At 49.3% G+C, this 19630-nt stretch overlaps 7 non-coding genes and 8 pseudogenes across 7 annotated transcripts; all 15 read left to right on the forward strand.

The window, feature by feature from the left end:
• LOC138775803 (U2 spliceosomal RNA) lies at positions 1-172 on the forward strand (annotated as a pseudogene; the record flags this gene model as incomplete).
• A 966-nt stretch (positions 173-1138) lies between these two features.
• Positions 1139-1329, forward strand: LOC138775797 (U2 spliceosomal RNA). Its single transcript, XR_011360647.1, has one exon. It is a non-coding gene; the product is annotated as a U2 spliceosomal RNA (small nuclear RNA).
• Positions 1330-2295: 966 nt separating this feature from the next.
• Positions 2296-2486, forward strand: LOC138775809 (U2 spliceosomal RNA). Its single transcript, XR_011360651.1, has one exon. It is a non-coding gene; the product is annotated as a U2 spliceosomal RNA (small nuclear RNA).
• A 2263-nt stretch (positions 2487-4749) lies between these two features.
• On the forward strand, positions 4750-4921 carry LOC138775799 (U2 spliceosomal RNA; annotated as a pseudogene).
• A 962-nt stretch (positions 4922-5883) lies between these two features.
• On the forward strand, positions 5884-5967 carry LOC138775808 (U2 spliceosomal RNA; annotated as a pseudogene).
• Positions 5968-7396: 1429 nt separating this feature from the next.
• LOC138775802 (U2 spliceosomal RNA) lies at positions 7397-7586 on the forward strand. Its single transcript, XR_011360650.1, has one exon. It is a non-coding gene; the product is annotated as a U2 spliceosomal RNA (small nuclear RNA).
• Positions 7587-8544: 958 nt separating this feature from the next.
• LOC138775810 (U2 spliceosomal RNA) lies at positions 8545-8735 on the forward strand. Its single transcript, XR_011360652.1, has one exon. It is a non-coding gene; the product is annotated as a U2 spliceosomal RNA (small nuclear RNA).
• Positions 8736-9701: 966 nt separating this feature from the next.
• LOC138775811 (U2 spliceosomal RNA) lies at positions 9702-9892 on the forward strand. The gene has a single exon (XR_011360653.1). It is a non-coding gene; the product is annotated as a U2 spliceosomal RNA (small nuclear RNA).
• Positions 9893-10858: 966 nt separating this feature from the next.
• Positions 10859-11049, forward strand: LOC138775812 (U2 spliceosomal RNA). The gene has a single exon (XR_011360654.1). It is a non-coding gene; the product is annotated as a U2 spliceosomal RNA (small nuclear RNA).
• Positions 11050-12023: 974 nt separating this feature from the next.
• LOC138775806 (U2 spliceosomal RNA) lies at positions 12024-12090 on the forward strand (annotated as a pseudogene).
• Positions 12091-12805: 715 nt separating this feature from the next.
• LOC138775805 (U2 spliceosomal RNA) lies at positions 12806-13041 on the forward strand (annotated as a pseudogene).
• A 974-nt stretch (positions 13042-14015) lies between these two features.
• Positions 14016-14206, forward strand: LOC138775798 (U2 spliceosomal RNA). Its single transcript, XR_011360648.1, has one exon. It is a non-coding gene; the product is annotated as a U2 spliceosomal RNA (small nuclear RNA).
• Positions 14207-15176: 970 nt separating this feature from the next.
• Positions 15177-15252, forward strand: LOC138775807 (U2 spliceosomal RNA; annotated as a pseudogene).
• Positions 15253-16364: 1112 nt separating this feature from the next.
• On the forward strand, positions 16365-16538 carry LOC138775801 (U2 spliceosomal RNA; annotated as a pseudogene).
• A 2256-nt stretch (positions 16539-18794) lies between these two features.
• Positions 18795-18966, forward strand: LOC138775800 (U2 spliceosomal RNA; annotated as a pseudogene).
• Positions 18967-19630: the final 664 nt, after the last annotated feature.

The raw sequence follows: 19630 nt of genomic DNA on the forward strand, positions 1-19630 counted from the left end.
TTTCAATCAAAAAAAAAAATCTGTTCTTATCAGTTTAATATCTGATACGTCCCCTATCTGGGGACCATATATTAAATGGATTTTTAGAACAGGGAGATGGAAAAAGAGCTTGCTCTGTCCTCTCCAGGCATTGACCTGGTATTGCAGTGCCTCCAGGTTCAGTGCACCCCCTAATGAGTTTGCAAAAAACAGAGCAAAAGAATGAAGAAGGAAACAAGCCGGCTGCACCTGAAACTACTGTTTTGCAAGAAACATCCCTCGAGTGTGTTGTGCGCAGGTGGACCGACCCCGAAAAATTAGCCCGAGTGTGGCTACGAAAAGTTTGTTTGTCCAAGACTTGCTGGCCTCTGTTGCCATGGCAACCAACTGGCAGAGTTGTTTACAACTTGGCTGCCGGGCCAGTGCTGGTGATGTCATCGCGGGACGTGATGTCATCAAGGCTTTGCTGCTATACACAGCTGCCAGCACAACAAGCAGCTCAGTTGCAGCCGGTCAAGCGACCGAGCAGGTAGGTGGAAAGGTAGGTGCAGTTTATTAAACCGTTTCCTTTGGATTTGATTTCCTGGTGGCCGGCCGATGTATCCTGCTGATGCTGCCTGCCTACGGCTCCAGCTGGGAGAATTCACCCTCCATGTTCTTTGATAGATAGATTAGATACATTAGATAGAATAGATAGGATAGATAGGATAGATTAGATAGATAGATAGATAGATAGATAGATAGATAGATAGATAGATAGATAGATAGGTAGGTAGGTAGGTAGGTAGGTACTAATAATAAGCTAGCCAGCTAGGCAGCCAGCCACAGAGACAGCCAGCCAGCTACAGAGACAGCCAGCCAAAGAGCTAGCTGCATGTCATGTATGCCAGACAGAGACGGAGACAGAGACAGAGACGTGTATGTCTGCCATCCATCAGGTGGAAGCAGACGCAGTGTGATTGGGGGGTGGAGCTATTCAGATTTGAGAGCAGAAAGGAAGACAGAGGCAGTGCTAGGCAATAGGAGATGCAGTGTGAAAGCACGTCCGGTCCGCCATCTGAGAGGGTGGAGCGCATAATAGGGTATGTATGTCTGGCTTCGCCTTAACAAGAAGGACGTGGTGTCCGAGAAGGGGAGTTTTCGGGAAACCGTTGTGGCCATCGCTTCTCGGCCTTTTGGCTAAGATCAAGTGTAGTATCTGTTCTTATCAGTTTAATATCTGATACGTCCCCTATCTGGGGACCATATATTAAATGGATTTTTAGAACAGGGAGATGGAAAAAGAGCTTGCTCTGTCCTCTCCAGGCATTGACCTGGTATTGCAGTGCCTCCAGGTTCAGTGCACCCCCTAATGAGTTTGCAAAAAACAGAGCAAAAGAATGAAGAAGGAAACAAGCCGGCTGCACCTGAAACTACTGTTTTGCAAGAAACATCCCTCGAGTGTGTTGTGCGCAGGTGGACCGACCCCGAAAAATTAGCCCGAGTGTGGCTACGAAAAGTTTGTTTGTCCAAGACTTGCTGGCCTCTGTTGCCATGGCAACCAACTGGCAGAGTTGTTTACAACTTGGCTGCCGGGCCAGTGCTGGTGATGTCATCGCGGGACGTGATGTCATCAAGGCTTTGCTGCTATACACAGCTGCCAGCACAACAAGCAGCTCAGTTGCAGCCGGTCAAGCGACCGAGCAGGTAGGTGGAAAGGTAGGTGCAGTTTATTAAACCGTTTCCTTTGGATTTGATTTCCTGGTGGCCGGCCGATGTATCCTGCTGATGCTGCCTGCCTACGGCTCCAGCTGGGAGAATTCACCCTCCATGTTCTTTGATAGATAGATTAGATACATTAGATAGAATAGATAGGATAGATAGGATAGATTAGATAGATAGATAGATAGATAGATAGATAGATAGATAGATAGATAGATAGGTAGGTAGGTAGGTAGGTAGGTAGGTACTAATAATAAGCTAGCCAGCTAGGCAGCCAGCCACAGAGACAGCCAGCCAGCTACAGAGACAGCCAGCCAAAGAGCTAGCTGCATGTCATGTATGCCAGACAGAGACGGAGACAGAGACAGAGACGTGTATGTCTGCCATCCATCAGGTGGAAGCAGACGCAGTGTGATTGGGGGGTGGAGCTATTCAGATTTGAGAGCAGAAAGGAAGACAGAGGCAGTGCTAGGCAATAGGAGATGCAGTGTGAAAGCACGTCCGGTCCGCCATCTGAGAGGGTGGAGCGCATAATAGGGTATGTATGTCTGGCTTCGCCTTAACAAGAAGGACGTGGTGTCCGAGAAGGGGAGTTTTCGGGAAACCGTTGTGGCCATCGCTTCTCGGCCTTTTGGCTAAGATCAAGTGTAGTATCTGTTCTTATCAGTTTAATATCTGATACGTCCCCTATCTGGGGACCATATATTAAATGGATTTTTAGAACAGGGAGATGGAAAAAGAGCTTGCTCTGTCCTCTCCAGGCATTGACCTGGTATTGCAGTGCCTCCAGGTTCAGTGCACCCCCTAATGAGTTTGCAAAAAACAGAGCAAAAGAATGAAGAAGGAAACAAGCCGGCTGCACCTGAAACTACTGTTTTGCAAGAAACATCCCTCGAGTGTGTTGTGCGCAGGTGGACCGACCCCGAAAAATTAGCCCGAGTGTGGCTACGAAAAGTTTGTTTGTCCAAGACTTGCTGGCCTCTGTTGCCATGGCAACCAACTGGCAGAGTTGTTTACAACTTGGCTGCCGGGCCAGTGCTGGTGATGTCATCGCGGGACGTGATGTCATCAAGGCTTTGCTGCTATACACAGCTGCCAGCACAACAAGCAGCTCAGTTGCAGCCGGTCAAGCGACCGAGCAGGTAGGTGGAAAGGTAGGTGCAGTTTATTAAACCGTTTCCTTTGGATTTGATTTCCTGGTGGCCGGCCGATGTATCCTGCTGATGCTGCCTGCCTACGGCTCCAGCTGGGAGAATTCACCCTCCATGTTCTTTGATAGATAGATTAGATACATTAGATAGAATAGATAGGATAGATAGGATAGATTAGATAGATAGATAGATAGATAGATAGATAGATAGATAGATAGATAGATAGATAGGTAGGTAGGTAGGTAGGTAGGTAGGTACTAATAATAAGCTAGCCAGCTAGGCAGCCAGCCACAGAGACAGCCAGCCAGCTACAGAGACAGCCAGCCAAAGAGCTAGCTGCATGTCATGTATGCCAGACAGAGACGGAGACAGAGACAGAGACGTGTATGTCTGCCATCCATCAGGTGGAAGCAGACGCAGTGTGATTGGGGGGTGGAGCTATTCAGATTTGAGAGCAGAAAGGAAGACAGAGGCAGTGCTAGGCAATAGGAGATGCAGTGTGAAAGCACGTCCGGTCCGCCATCTGAGAGGGTGGAGCGCATAATAGGGTATGTATGTCTGGCTTCGCCTTAACAAGAAGGACGTGGTGTCCGAGAAGGGGAGTTTTCGGGAAACCGTTGTGGCCATCGCTTCTCGGCCTTTTGGCTAAGATCAAGTGTAGTAGCACAGGCCTGGCCCCCCCATGTCACCGTCTGCAGGGCCATCACCAGGACCGTGTTTTGTTTCATCTGGGGCTCCAAAATGGACAGAGTGAAGCGCTCCGTGATGTACAAGGAACCCCGCAAGGGCGGAAAAGGTGTTCCGGATATCCCTACCTTGCTGCGGGCAGCCTTTGTATGTGACTGTGTGCGGAGGACTCTGCAACAGAAGAATGGCTCTGCGGGCAGGTCCATGTCTCGCCTGTTCCTCCTCCCCCTCTGGAGGGGTCTGAGCTGGGACAAGTGGGACAGCTCCATCCCTTACAACTGGCACACTCCCTGGTTCTACGGGGGCGTCGTCAAGTTTGTGAGGGAACACCAACTGGAGGGACTCAAGCCCGACTTGTGGAAGCCAAAAACTGTCCACAAGCTCATCAGAGCACAGGACTCTATGGAGCTCGTTCCAGGGCTCGCTGCGGCCACCGCAGAGACTGTATGGACAAATGTGGCTTCGGCAAAGCTGACCAACGGGCACAAGGACTTGTCTTGGATGGCCATTCAGGGGGGACTGCCTTTGAGGTCATTCATGCATGCCCGCAACCTGTGCAAAACGCGGTACTGCCCCCGGTGCCCCTTCGTGGAGGAAACATCTTCGCACCTCTTTTGGCAGTGTCCGTTTGCTCAGGGCCTGTTGGACGCCCTGGAACTTGAACTCAGTGACTGTGTGCCCAGGAACAGGCTAACGCACTGCGCGGTGCTGTACGGCCTGTTCCCTGGGAATTTCGGCGATGAGGCAACCCGGGAGGCCTGGCGCCTTATGAACTGTTTTAAGGACGCTATATGGCTTGCCAGGAACCGCCTCATTCTGAAGAAGGAGAGGATGTCCTTTCTGGACTGCCGCAGGCTGGTCCACAGCCTGCTCAGAGACTATTCCATCATGGACAGATCGGACCAGGAAGAAGAGGATTGATACCCCTCTCCTTCCCCCTCTCCCCTTGTGTTGTGTTGTCTTTCAATAAAGCTTCGGGCCTGTGATTTCCCCTCCCTACCCCCCTCTCTCCCACCCCCCTTACCCCATCACTTGTCTGTATTGCTTTATTGTTTGTTGTTTTAGGATTGTTAAGGTATGCAGGAATGTTAGTGTAGCGGGTGGTATGATGTATAGCGTAGGGAGCCTGTGCTGTATGTTGTACCATGGTGCTGAGTATGTAGTGTCTTATTTATTGAACTGTGCTGCGTCACAGTTTATGTATGCCTGACGACGACTGATTGTAATAAAGATATTTTCAATCAAAAAAATCTGTTCTTATCAGTTTAATATCTGATACGTCCCCTATCTGGGGACCATATATTAAATGGATTTTTAGAACAGGGAGATGGAAAAAGAGCTTGCTCTGTCCTCTCCAGGCATTGACCTGGTATTGCAGTGCCTCCAGGTTCAGTGCACCCCCTAATGAGTTTGCAAAAAACAGAGCAAAAGAATGAAGAAGGAAACAAGCCGGCTGCACCTGAAACTACTGTTTTGCAAGAAACATCCCTCGAGTGTGTTGTGCGCAGGTGGACCGACCCCGAAAAATTAGCCCGAGTGTGGCTACGAAAAGTTTGTTTGTCCAAGACTTGCTGGCCTCTGTTGCCATGGCAACCAACTGGCAGAGTTGTTTACAACTTGGCTGCCGGGCCAGTGCTGGTGATGTCATCGCGGGACGTGATGTCATCAAGGCTTTGCTGCTATACACAGCTGCCAGCACAACAAGCAGCTCAGTTGCAGCCGGTCAAGCGACCGAGCAGGTAGGTGGAAAGGTAGGTGCAGTTTATTAAACCGTTTCCTTTGGATTTGATTTCCTGGTGGCCGGCCGATGTATCCTGCTGATGCTGCCTGCCTACGGCTCCAGCTGGGAGAATTCACCCTCCATGTTCTTTGATAGATAGATTAGATACATTAGATAGAATAGATAGGATAGATAGGATAGATTAGATAGATAGATAGATAGATAGATAGATAGATAGATAGATAGATAGATAGGTAGGTAGGTAGGTAGGTAGGTACTAATAATAAGCTAGCCAGCTAGGCAGCCAGCCACAGAGACAGCCAGCCAGCTACAGAGACAGCCAGCCAAAGAGCTAGCTGCATGTCATGTATGCCAGACAGAGACGGAGACAGAGACAGAGACGTGTATGTCTGCCATCCATCAGGTGGAAGCAGACGCAGTGTGATTGGGGGGTGGAGCTATTCAGATTTGAGAGCAGAAAGGAAGACAGAGGCAGTGCTAGGCAATAGGAGATGCAGTGTGAAAGCACGTCCGGTCCGCCATCTGAGAGGGTGGAGCGCATAATAGGGTATGTATGTCTGGCTTCGCCTTAACAAGAAGGACGTGGTGTCCGAGAAGGGGAGTTTTCGGGAAACCGTTGTGGCCATCGCTTCTCGGCCTTTTGGCTAAGATCAAGTGTAGTATCTACAGGAGATCTGGTCAGAAGGTGCCTGGGGTACCCGACCTGTTGGCCTTGGAGGTTCACCTCCTTGCTGCTTTTGGCAGGCGGCTTAGTCCCCAGGCAACGAGAGGCGATCATCACCTATCTGCGGTTAGCAGGTGAGGTGTTCTTGCGTGTCCTTTTTCCTGTTCAGGAGTCGTTGGTTTGGACCTAACGCTATGGAGGCTACGAACCAGGATGGATCATCCACCGGAGAGGTTCCATCATATGCCCGTATACGGAATGGTGTCCGGTTTATTCTGCACGATGCTGAGAAAAAGGAGAAGGGACTGGCCTTTATCGTGGAGGAACTTCTGATCAAATTGTTTGGAGTAAAGAAGAACCAGATTTTGGCTTTACTGGAGTTTCCCAGACGAGGTGTTTACGACCTAGTGCTGAACTCGGAGGAGGATCACAGCTTTCTTATGGGTAAGCTGGAATGTGTGAGGGAAAATGTGTTGCTAAATGGAACTGACATTATTTCTCATTTCCCGAGGAGAGAACGCGTAGTGACTGTTAGAATGTACAGTCCATATATTGAAGAAGAGGAAATAACGGACTATTTATCAAGATTTTGCGAAGACATCGTCCCAAAAGGAAAGGTCCTAAACCAATATGGTCTGTGGACCATGAAATGGAAATTTGTGGTGAAATTTAAAGTCCGGAAGGATGGGAGCCTGGATGTTCCGCCGGGTCGGTTTAAGATTGGTCGGATCAACGGAGATCTGTTTTTTGCCGGCATGGACGACTTCTGCAGGAAATGCAAGAAATATGGACATGTTAAAGATAATTGTACAGTGCTTTGGTGCGGGAAGTGTCAGAAGGAGGGACATTTGCCTGACACATGCAAACAGCAGAAAACATGTAATTTATGTGGTAGTGTTGATCACTTATATGCTTCCTGCCCTAAAAAAAGGAAAAGAAATAGGGAAAAAGAAAAGGAAGAGCCTGCACCTGGGAAAGTGAGTAGGGAGGAGTTTGTCCCGAAGGAGGTGGTCCCGGAGTGTGAGGGCAGCCCTGGTCCTTCAGTCAAGAGGGCTTCCAGGGAGGGAGAGAGAAAAATGGAGAAGAAAAAGGAGACAGAGGAGGGGAAGTCATGGTCTGAAAGACCTTATACAGAGGAGGAAAGGAAAGATCATGATTGTGTGTCAAAAGAGTTTTGGGTGCAGGTGGAAGCTCTAGAGAGGGAGTCTTTCTGCAACCATTTAAGTGAGGCAGTCAGGTCTCATGTAGAAAAGCATGGTAAAAGGTTTTGTGAAACTTACAAAGTACCCCCAAGTGTTATCAGAAGATTAGAGGCGTCTAGTTCTGTATCTTTTGTTATGATCCGTTTATTGTGTTATTTTGCTTTCAAAGGCGGTATGAGACCTTGATTTGTGTTATGTTTTTGATTATGTTTTTGATTAGTTAAAATTTCTTTTATGTTGTAAATAATTTGTTTTGAATAAAATTGTTGATATCCCCTTTTGTGGGATAGCCAACTTAAAAAAAAAAATCTGTTCTTATCAGTTTAATATCTGATACGTCCCCTATCTGGGGACCATATATTAAATGGATTTTTAGAACAGGGAGATGGAAAAAGAGCTTGCTCTGTCCTCTCCAGGCATTGACCTGGTATTGCAGTGCCTCCAGGTTCAGTGCACCCCCTAATGAGTTTGCAAAAAACAGAGCAAAAGAATGAAGAAGGAAACAAGCCGGCTGCACCTGAAACTACTGTTTTGCAAGAAACATCCCTCGAGTGTGTTGTGCGCAGGTGGACCGACCCCGAAAAATTAGCCCGAGTGTGGCTACGAAAAGTTTGTTTGTCCAAGACTTGCTGGCCTCTGTTGCCATGGCAACCAACTGGCAGAGTTGTTTACAACTTGGCTGCCGGGCCAGTGCTGGTGATGTCATCGCGGGACGTGATGTCATCAAGGCTTTGCTGCTATACACAGCTGCCAGCACAACAAGCAGCTCAGTTGCAGCCGGTCAAGCGACCGAGCAGGTAGGTGGAAAGGTAGGTGCAGTTTATTAAACCGTTTCCTTTGGATTTGATTTCCTGGTGGCCGGCCGATGTATCCTGCTGATGCTGCCTGCCTACGGCTCCAGCTGGGAGAATTCACCCTCCATGTTCTTTGATAGATAGATTAGATACATTAGATAGAATAGATAGGATAGATAGGATAGATTAGATAGATAGATAGATAGATAGATAGATAGATAGATAGATAGATAGGTAGGTAGGTAGGTAGGTAGGTACTAATAATAAGCTAGCCAGCTAGGCAGCCAGCCACAGAGACAGCCAGCCAGCTACAGAGACAGCCAGCCAAAGAGCTAGCTGCATGTCATGTATGCCAGACAGAGACGGAGACAGAGACAGAGACGTGTATGTCTGCCATCCATCAGGTGGAAGCAGACGCAGTGTGATTGGGGGGTGGAGCTATTCAGATTTGAGAGCAGAAAGGAAGACAGAGGCAGTGCTAGGCAATAGGAGATGCAGTGTGAAAGCACGTCCGGTCCGCCATCTGAGAGGGTGGAGCGCATAATAGGGTATGTATGTCTGGCTTCGCCTTAACAAGAAGGACGTGGTGTCCGAGAAGGGGAGTTTTCGGGAAACCGTTGTGGCCATCGCTTCTCGGCCTTTTGGCTAAGATCAAGTGTAGTATCTGTTCTTATCAGTTTAATATCTGATACGTCCCCTATCTGGGGACCATATATTAAATGGATTTTTAGAACAGGGAGATGGAAAAAGAGCTTGCTCTGTCCTCTCCAGGCATTGACCTGGTATTGCAGTGCCTCCAGGTTCAGTGCACCCCCTAATGAGTTTGCAAAAAACAGAGCAAAAGAATGAAGAAGGAAACAAGCCGGCTGCACCTGAAACTACTGTTTTGCAAGAAACATCCCTCGAGTGTGTTGTGCGCAGGTGGACCGACCCCGAAAAATTAGCCCGAGTGTGGCTACGAAAAGTTTGTTTGTCCAAGACTTGCTGGCCTCTGTTGCCATGGCAACCAACTGGCAGAGTTGTTTACAACTTGGCTGCCGGGCCAGTGCTGGTGATGTCATCGCGGGACGTGATGTCATCAAGGCTTTGCTGCTATACACAGCTGCCAGCACAACAAGCAGCTCAGTTGCAGCCGGTCAAGCGACCGAGCAGGTAGGTGGAAAGGTAGGTGCAGTTTATTAAACCGTTTCCTTTGGATTTGATTTCCTGGTGGCCGGCCGATGTATCCTGCTGATGCTGCCTGCCTACGGCTCCAGCTGGGAGAATTCACCCTCCATGTTCTTTGATAGATAGATTAGATACATTAGATAGAATAGATAGGATAGATAGGATAGATTAGATAGATAGATAGATAGATAGATAGATAGATAGATAGATAGATAGATAGATAGGTAGGTAGGTAGGTAGGTAGGTACTAATAATAAGCTAGCCAGCTAGGCAGCCAGCCACAGAGACAGCCAGCCAGCTACAGAGACAGCCAGCCAAAGAGCTAGCTGCATGTCATGTATGCCAGACAGAGACGGAGACAGAGACAGAGACGTGTATGTCTGCCATCCATCAGGTGGAAGCAGACGCAGTGTGATTGGGGGGTGGAGCTATTCAGATTTGAGAGCAGAAAGGAAGACAGAGGCAGTGCTAGGCAATAGGAGATGCAGTGTGAAAGCACGTCCGGTCCGCCATCTGAGAGGGTGGAGCGCATAATAGGGTATGTATGTCTGGCTTCGCCTTAACAAGAAGGACGTGGTGTCCGAGAAGGGGAGTTTTCGGGAAACCGTTGTGGCCATCGCTTCTCGGCCTTTTGGCTAAGATCAAGTGTAGTATCTGTTCTTATCAGTTTAATATCTGATACGTCCCCTATCTGGGGACCATATATTAAATGGATTTTTAGAACAGGGAGATGGAAAAAGAGCTTGCTCTGTCCTCTCCAGGCATTGACCTGGTATTGCAGTGCCTCCAGGTTCAGTGCACCCCCTAATGAGTTTGCAAAAAACAGAGCAAAAGAATGAAGAAGGAAACAAGCCGGCTGCACCTGAAACTACTGTTTTGCAAGAAACATCCCTCGAGTGTGTTGTGCGCAGGTGGACCGACCCCGAAAAATTAGCCCGAGTGTGGCTACGAAAAGTTTGTTTGTCCAAGACTTGCTGGCCTCTGTTGCCATGGCAACCAACTGGCAGAGTTGTTTACAACTTGGCTGCCGGGCCAGTGCTGGTGATGTCATCGCGGGACGTGATGTCATCAAGGCTTTGCTGCTATACACAGCTGCCAGCACAACAAGCAGCTCAGTTGCAGCCGGTCAAGCGACCGAGCAGGTAGGTGGAAAGGTAGGTGCAGTTTATTAAACCGTTTCCTTTGGATTTGATTTCCTGGTGGCCGGCCGATGTATCCTGCTGATGCTGCCTGCCTACGGCTCCAGCTGGGAGAATTCACCCTCCATGTTCTTTGATAGATAGATTAGATACATTAGATAGAATAGATAGGATAGATAGGATAGATTAGATAGATAGATAGATAGATAGATAGATAGATAGATAGATAGATAGATAGATAGATAGGTAGGTAGGTAGGTAGGTACTAATAATAAGCTAGCCAGCTAGGCAGCCAGCCACAGAGACAGCCAGCCAGCTACAGAGACAGCCAGCCAAAGAGCTAGCTGCATGTCATGTATGCCAGACAGAGACGGAGACAGAGACAGAGACGTGTATGTCTGCCATCCATCAGGTGGAAGCAGACGCAGTGTGATTGGGGGGTGGAGCTATTCAGATTTGAGAGCAGAAAGGAAGACAGAGGCAGTGCTAGGCAATAGGAGATGCAGTGTGAAAGCACGTCCGGTCCGCCATCTGAGAGGGTGGAGCGCATAATAGGGTATGTATGTCTGGCTTCGCCTTAACAAGAAGGACGTGGTGTCCGAGAAGGGGAGTTTTCGGGAAACCGTTGTGGCCATCGCTTCTCGGCCTTTTGGCTAAGATCAAGTGTAGTATCTGTTCTTATCAGTTTAATATCTGATACGTCCCCTATCTGGGGACCATATATTAAATGGATTTTTAGAACAGGGAGATGGAAAAAGAGCTTGCTCTGTCCTCTCCAGGCATTGACCTGGTATTGCAGTGCCTCCAGGTTCAGTGCACCCCCTAATGAGTTTGCAAAAAACAGAGCAAAAGAATGAAGAAGGAAACAAGCCGGCTGCACCTGAAACTACTGTTTTGCAAGAAACATCCCTCGAGTGTGTTGTGCGCAGGTGGACCGACCCCGAAAAATTAGCCCGAGTGTGGCTACGAAAAGTTTGTTTGTCCAAGACTTGCTGGCCTCTGTTGCCATGGCAACCAACTGGCAGAGTTGTTTACAACTTGGCTGCCGGGCCAGTGCTGGTGATGTCATCGCGGGACGTGATGTCATCAAGGCTTTGCTGCTATACACAGCTGCCAGCACAACAAGCAGCTCAGTTGCAGCCGGTCAAGCGACCGAGCAGGTAGGTGGAAAGGTAGGTGCAGTTTATTAAACCGTTTCCTTTGGATTTGATTTCCTGGTGGCCGGCCGATGTATCCTGCTGATGCTGCCTGCCTACGGCTCCAGCTGGGAGAATTCACCCTCCATGTTCTTTGATAGATAGATTAGATACATTAGATAGAATAGATAGGATAGATAGGATAGATTAGATAGATAGATAGATAGATAGATAGATAGATAGATAGATAGATAGATAGATAGATAGATAGGTAGGTAGGTAGGTAGGTAGGTACTAATAATAAGCTAGCCAGCTAGGCAGCCAGCCACAGAGACAGCCAGCCAGCTACAGAGACAGCCAGCCAAAGAGCTAGCTGCATGTCATGTATGCCAGACAGAGACGGAGACAGAGACAGAGACGTGTATGTCTGCCATCCATCAGGTGGAAGCAGACGCAGTGTGATTGGGGGGTGGAGCTATTCAGATTTGAGAGCAGAAAGGAAGACAGAGGCAGTGCTAGGCAATAGGAGATGCAGTGTGAAAGCACGTCCGGTCCGCCATCTGAGAGGGTGGAGCGCATAATAGGGTATGTATGTCTGGCTTCGCCTTAACAAGAAGGACGTGGTGTCCGAGAAGGGGAGTTTTCGGGAAACCGTTGTGGCCATCGCTTCTCGGCCTTTTGGCTAAGATCAAGTGTAGTATCTGTTCTTAAGTGAGCAGAGAACCACACAGACGGCATGGGTAGAACGGTTGGCTGTGCGGCCTGAGCAGCCTTCCTAGTAGGTCATGCCCGTCTGGATCTGGCCATGAGGTTTCGAGGGGGTTGAGAGTCGAGGTGCAGAAGTGCCCTGGGAGTGGTGACCCCAGGGTGCCTGAACTCACTGGGTGTAGGACCCCATTTGAGGAATGGCACTGAGCAAGCACTTCACATTCACACCCCTTTGAGCACACACCTCTAATTTTCCGGCCTCTGGCTCTGTGAAAATTGCGAGGAATTTTTATAGATCCGGCCAGATGTCCGGGCTGTTTTGCACAGCGCACGTCTGATTTATTTATTCTTTTTGTCACTGTGTGTTCACTTTCCACGTTTGTTTTGTCACTAGGATCTTTCGGGTTGCGGTCGCCTTTTGGGGACCCCTCGGAGGTCTAGGGGAGGCATGTGTGGCCATCTGCGCTCCTTGCCTCCCTGCACCCCCGGTTCTCCTTCGGGAGTGACCACCTTTTGATTGAATGACGAACGGTGAGTGCCTGGGTTACGCTCAGGTACAAGCCGTAGTTGTTTACCACTGCTCTTGGCCTCGTCTGAGAGCGGACATTTGTCCTGGACCTTTGCAGGTGCCTTTTGGCCCGGAAGGGAAGGGAATTAGGTGTGTTGGGGGCCCATCTCTTTTTAGAGTGGGCTTGCGATAGACCGCATCCTAGTGCACTTTTTTGTGTGGCACGCTACACTTTTTTAGTAGCACTTGGGTGATGAGAGCACGTTGCCTCGACTAAAAAAAAAAAAAAAAAAAAAAAAAAAAAAAAAAAATCTGTTCTTATCAGTTTAATATCTGATACGTCCCCTATCTGGGGACCATATATTAAATGGATTTTTAGAACAGGGAGATGGAAAAAGAGCTTGCTCTGTCCTCTCCAGGCATTGACCTGGTATTGCAGTGCCTCCAGGTTCAGTGCACCCCCTAATGAGTTTGCAAAAAACAGAGCAAAAGAATGAAGAAGGAAACAAGCCGGCTGCACCTGAAACTACTGTTTTGCAAGAAACATCCCTCGAGTGTGTTGTGCGCAGGTGGACCGACCCCGAAAAATTAGCCCGAGTGTGGCTACGAAAAGTTTGTTTGTCCAAGACTTGCTGGCCTCTGTTGCCATGGCAACCAACTGGCAGAGTTGTTTACAACTTGGCTGCCGGGCCAGTGCTGGTGATGTCATCGCGGGACGTGATGTCATCAAGGCTTTGCTGCTATACACAGCTGCCAGCACAACAAGCAGCTCAGTTGCAGCCGGTCAAGCGACCGAGCAGGTAGGTGGAAAGGTAGGTGCAGTTTATTAAACCGTTTCCTTTGGATTTGATTTCCTGGTGGCCGGCCGATGTATCCTGCTGATGCTGCCTGCCTACGGCTCCAGCTGGGAGAATTCACCCTCCATGTTCTTTGATAGATAGATTAGATACATTAGATAGAATAGATAGGATAGATAGGATAGATTAGATAGATAGATAGATAGATAGATAGATAGATAGATAGATAGATAGATAGATAGATAGGTAGGTAGGTAGGTAGGTAGGTAGGTACTAATAATAAGCTAGCCAGCTAGGCAGCCAGCCACAGAGACAGCCAGCCAGCTACAGAGACAGCCAGCCAAAGAGCTAGCTGCATGTCATGTATGCCAGACAGAGACGGAGACAGAGACAGAGACGTGTATGTCTGCCATCCATCAGGTGGAAGCAGACGCAGTGTGATTGGGGGGTGGAGCTATTCAGATTTGAGAGCAGAAAGGAAGACAGAGGCAGTGCTAGGCAATAGGAGATGCAGTGTGAAAGCACGTCCGGTCCGCCATCTGAGAGGGTGGAGCGCATAATAGGGTATGTATGTCTGGCTTCGCCTTAACAAGAAGGACGTGGTGTCCGAGAAGGGGAGTTTTCGGGAAACCGTTGTGGCCATCGCTTCTCGGCCTTTTGGCTAAGATCAAGTGTAGTATCTGTTCTTATCAGTTTAATATCTGATACGTCCCCTATCTGGGGACCATATATTAAATGGATTTTTAGAACAGGGAGATGGAAAAAGAGCTTGCTCTGTCCTCTCCAGGCATTGACCTGGTATTGCAGTGCCTCCAGGTTCAGTGCACCCCCTAATGAGTTTGCAAAAAACAGAGCAAAAGAATGAAGAAGGAAACAAGCCGGCTGCACCTGAAACTACTGTTTTGCAAGAAACATCCCTCGAGTGTGTTGTGCGCAGGTGGACCGACCCCGAAAAATTAGCCCGAGTGTGGCTACGAAAAGTTTGTTTGTCCAAGACTTGCTGGCCTCTGTTGCCATGGCAACCAACTGGCAGAGTTGTTTACAACTTGGCTGCCGGGCCAGTGCTGGTGATGTCATCGCGGGACGTGATGTCATCAAGGCTTTGCTGCTATACACAGCTGCCAGCACAACAAGCAGCTCAGTTGCAGCCGGTCAAGCGACCGAGCAGGTAGGTGGAAAGGTAGGTGCAGTTTATTAAACCGTTTCCTTTGGATTTGATTTCCTGGTGGCCGGCCGATGTATCCTGCTGATGCTGCCTGCCTACGGCTCCAGCTGGGAGAATTCACCCTCCATGTTCTTTGATAGATAGATTAGATACATTAGATAGAATAGATAGGATAGATAGGATAGATTAGATAGATAGATAGATAGATAGATAGATAGATAGATAGATAGATAGATAGATAGGTAGGTAGGTAGGTAGGTAGGTAGGTACTAATAATAAGCTAGCCAGCTAGGCAGCCAGCCACAGAGACAGCCAGCCAGCTACAGAGACAGCCAGCCAAAGAGCTAGCTGCATGTCATGTATGCCAGACAGAGACGGAGACAGAGACAGAGACGTGTATGTCTGCCATCCATCAGGTGGAAGCAGACGCAGTGTGATTGGGGGGTGGAGCTATTCAGATTTGAGAGCAGAAAGGAAGACAGAGGCAGTGCTAGGCAATAGGAGATGCAGTGTGAAAGCACGTCCGGTCCGCCATCTGAGAGGGTGGAGCGCATAATAGGGTATGTATGTCTGGCTTCGCCTTAACAAGAAGGACGTGGTGTCCGAGAAGGGGAGTTTTCGGGAAACCGTTGTGGCCATCGCTTCTCGGCCTTTTGGCTAAGATCAAGTGTAGTATCTGTTCGAAGCGCTCCGTGATGTACAAGGAACCCCGCAAGGGCGGAAAAGGAGTTCCGGATATCCCTACCTTGCTGCGGGCAGCCTTCGTATGTGACTGTGTGCGGAGGACTCTGCAACAGAACAATGGCTCTGCGGGCAGGTCCATGTCTCGCCTGTTCCTCCTCCCCCTCTGGAGGGGTCTGAGCTGGGACAAGTGGGACACTCCCTGGTTCTACGGGGGCGTCGTCAAGTTTGTGAGGGAACACCAACTGGAGGGACTCAAGCCCGACTTGTGGAAGCCAAAAACTGTCCACAAGCTCATCAGAGCACAGGACTCTATGGAGCTCGTTCCAGGGCTCACTGCGGCCACCGCAGAGACTGTATGGACTAATGTGGCTTCGGCGAACTTGACCAACGGGCACAAGGACTTGTCCTGGATGGCCATTCAGGGGGGCCTGCCTTTGAGGTCATTCATGCATGCCCGCAACCTGTGCAAAACGCGGTACTGCCCCCGGTGCCCCTTCGTGGAGGAAACATCTTTGCACCTCTTTTGGCAGTGTCCGTTTGCTCAGGGCCTGTTGGACGCCCTGGAACTTGAACTCAGTGACTGCGTGCCCAGGAACAGGCTAACGCACTGCGCGGTGCTGTACGGCCTGTTCCCTGGGAATTTCGGCAATGAGGCAACCCGGGAGGCCTGGCGCCTTATGAACTGTTTTAAGGACGCTATATGGCTTTCCAGGAACCGCCTCATTCTGAAGAAGGAGAGGATGTCCTTTCTGGACTGCCGCAGGCTGGTCCACAGCCTGCTCAGAGACTATTCCATCATGGACAGATCGGACCAGGAAGAAGAGGATTGATACCCCTCTCCTTCCCCCTCTCCCCTTGTGTTGTGTCGTCTTTCAATAAAGCTTCGGGCCTGTGATTTCCCCCTCCCTACCCCCCTCTTTCCCACCCCCCTTACCCCATCACTTGTCTGTATTGCTTTATTGTTTGTTGTTTTAGGATTGTTAAGGTATGCGGGAATGCTAGTGTAGCGGGTGGTACGATGTATAGCGTAGGGAGCCTGTGCTGTATGTTGTACCATGGTGCTGAGTATGTAGTGTCTTATTTATTGAACTGTGCTGCGTCACAGTTTATGTATGCCTGACGACGACTGATTGTAATAAAGATATTTTCAATCAAAAAAAAATCTGTTCTTATCAGTTTAATATCTGATACGTCCCCTATCTGGGGACCATATATTAAATGGATTTTTAGAACAGGGAGATGGAAAAAGAGCTTGCTCTGTCCTCTCCAGGCATTGACCTGGTATTGCAGTGCCTCCAGGTTCAGTGCACCCCCTAATGAGTTTGCAAAAAACAGAGCAAAAGAATGAAGAAGGAAACAAGCCGGCTGCACCTGAAACTACTGTTTTGCAAGAAACATCCCTCGAGTGTGTTGTGCGCAGGTGGACCGACCCCGAAAAATTAGCCCGAGTGTGGCTACGAAAAGTTTGTTTGTCCAAGACTTGCTGGCCTCTGTTGCCATGGCAACCAACTGGCAGAGTTGTTTACAACTTGGCTGCCGGGCCAGTGCTGGTGATGTCATCGCGGGACGTGATGTCATCAAGGCTTTGCTGCTATACACAGCTGCCAGCACAACAAGCAGCTCAGTTGCAGCCGGTCAAGCGACCGAGCAGGTAGGTGGAAAGGTAGGTGCAGTTTATTAAACCGTTTCCTTTGGATTTGATTTCCTGGTGGCCGGCCGATGTATCCTGCTGATGCTGCCTGCCTACGGCTCCAGCTGGGAGAATTCACCCTCCATGTTCTTTGATAGATAGATTAGATACATTAGATAGAATAGATAGGATAGATAGGATAGATTAGATAGATAGATAGATAGATAGATAGATAGATAGATAGATAGATAGATAGGTAGGTAGGTAGGTAGGTAGGTACTAATAATAAGCTAGCCAGCTAGGCAGCCAGCCACAGAGACAGCCAGCCAGCTACAGAGACAGCCAGCCAAAGAGCTAGCTGCATGTCATGTATGCCAGACAGAGACGGAGACAGAGACAGAGACGTGTATGTCTGCCATCCATCAGGTGGAAGCAGACGCAGTGTGATTGGGGGGTGGAGCTATTCAGATTTGAGAGCAGAAAGGAAGACAGAGGCAGTGCTAGGCAATAGGAGATGCAGTGTGAAAGCACGTCCGGTCCGCCATCTGAGAGGGTGGAGCGCATAATAGGGTATGTATGTCTGGCTTCGCCTTAACAAGAAGGACGTGGTGTCCGAGAAGGGGAGTTTTCGGGAAACCGTTGTGGCCATCGCTTCTCGGCCTTTTGGCTAAGATCAAGTGTAGTAGCACAGGCCTGGCCCCCCCATGTCACCGTCTGCAGGGCCATCACCAGGACCGTGTTTTGTTTCATCTGGGGCTCCAAAATGGACAGAGTGAAGCGCTCCGTGATGTACAAGGAACCCCGCAAGGGCGGAAAAGGTGTTCCGGATATCCCTACCTTGCTGCGGGCAGCCTTTGTATGTGACTGTGTGCGGAGGACTCTGCAACAGAAGAATGGCTCTGCGGGCAGGTCCATGTCTCGCCTGTTCCTCCTCCCCCTCTGGAGGGGTCTGAGCTGGGACAAGTGGGACAGCTCCATCCCTTACAACTGGCACACTCCCTGGTTCTACGGGGGCGTCGTCAAGTTTGTGAGGGAACACCAACTGGAGGGACTCAAGCCCGACTTGTGGAAGCCAAAAACTGTCCACAAGCTCATCAGAGCACAGGACTCTATGGAGCTCGTTCCAGGGCTCGCTGCGGCCACCGCAGAGACTGTATGGACAAATGTGGCTTCGGCAAAGCTGACCAACGGGCACAAGGACTTGTCTTGGATGGCCATTCAGGGGGGACTGCCTTTGAGGTCATTCATGCATGCCCGCAACCTGTGCAAAACGCGGTACTGCCCCCGGTGCCCCTTCGTGGAGGAAACATCTTCGCACCTCTTTTGGCAGTGTCCGTTTGCTCAGGGCCTGTTGGACGCCCTGGAACTTGAACTCAGTGACTGTGTGCCCAGGAACAGGCTAACGCACTGCGCGGTGCTGTACGGCCTGTTCCCTGGGAATTTCGGCGATGAGGCAACCCGGGAGGCCTGGCGCCTTATGAACTGTTTTAAGGACGCTATATGGCTTGCCAGGAACCGCCTCATTCTGAAGAAGGAGAGGATGTCCTTTCTGGACTGCCGCAGGCTGGTCCACAGCCTGCTCAGAGACTATTCCATCATGGACAGATCGGACCAGGAAGAAGAGGATTGATACCCCTCTCCTTCCCCCCTCTCCCCTTGTGTTGTGTTGTCTTTCAATAAAGCTTCGGGCCTGTGATTTCCCCTCCCTACCCCCCTCTCTCCCACCCCCCTTACCCCATCACTTGTCTGTATTGCTTTATTGTTTGTTGTTTTAGGATTGTTAAGGTATGCAGGAATGTTAGTGTAGCGGGTGGTATGATGTATAGCGTAGGGAGCCTGTGCTGTATGTTGTACCATGGTGCTGAGTATGTAGTGTCTTATTTATTGAACTGTGCTGCGTCACAGTTTATGTATGCCTGACGACGACTGATTGTAATAAAGATATTTTCAATCAAAAAAATCTGTTCTTATCAGTTTAATATCTGATACGTCCCCTATCTGGGGACCATATATTAAATGGATTTTTAGAACAGGGAGATGGAAAAAGAGCTTGCTCTGTCCTCTCCAGGCATTGACCTGGTATTGCAGTGCCTCCAGGTTCAGTGCACCCCCTAATGAGTTTGCAAAAAACAGAGCAAAAGAATGAAGAAGGAAACAAGCCGGCTGCACCTGAAACTACTGTTTTGCAAGAAACATCCCTCGAGTGTGTTGTGCGCAGGTGGACCGACCCCGAAAAATTAGCCCGAGTGTGGCTACGAAAAGTTTGTTTGTCCAAGACTTGCTGGCCTCTGTTGCCATGGCAACCAACTGGCAGAGTTGTTTACAACTTGGCTGCCGGGCCAGTGCTGGTGATGTCATCGCGGGACGTGATGTCATCAAGGCTTTGCTGCTATACACAGCTGCCAGCACAACAAGCAGCTCAGTTGCAGCCGGTCAAGCGACCGAGCAGGTAGGTGGAAAGGTAGGTGCAGTTTATTAAACCGTTTCCTTTGGATTTGATTTCCTGGTGGCCGGCCGATGTATCCTGCTGATGCTGCCTGCCTACGGCTCCAGCTGGGAGAATTCACCCTCCATGTTCTTTGATAGATAGATTAGATACATTAGATAGAATAGATAGGATAGATAGGATAGATTAGATAGATAGATAGATAGATAGATAGATAGATAGATAGATAGATAGATAGATAGGTAGGTAGGTAGGTAGGTAGGTAGGTACTAATAATAAGCTAGCCAGCTAGGCAGCCAGCCACAGAGACAGCCAGCCAGCTACAGAGATC

This window comes from Dendropsophus ebraccatus, unplaced genomic scaffold, assembly GCF_027789765.1.
Source record: "Dendropsophus ebraccatus isolate aDenEbr1 unplaced genomic scaffold, aDenEbr1.pat pat_scaffold_2089_ctg1, whole genome shotgun sequence".
Taxonomy (NCBI): Eukaryota; Metazoa; Chordata; class Amphibia; order Anura; family Hylidae; genus Dendropsophus; species Dendropsophus ebraccatus.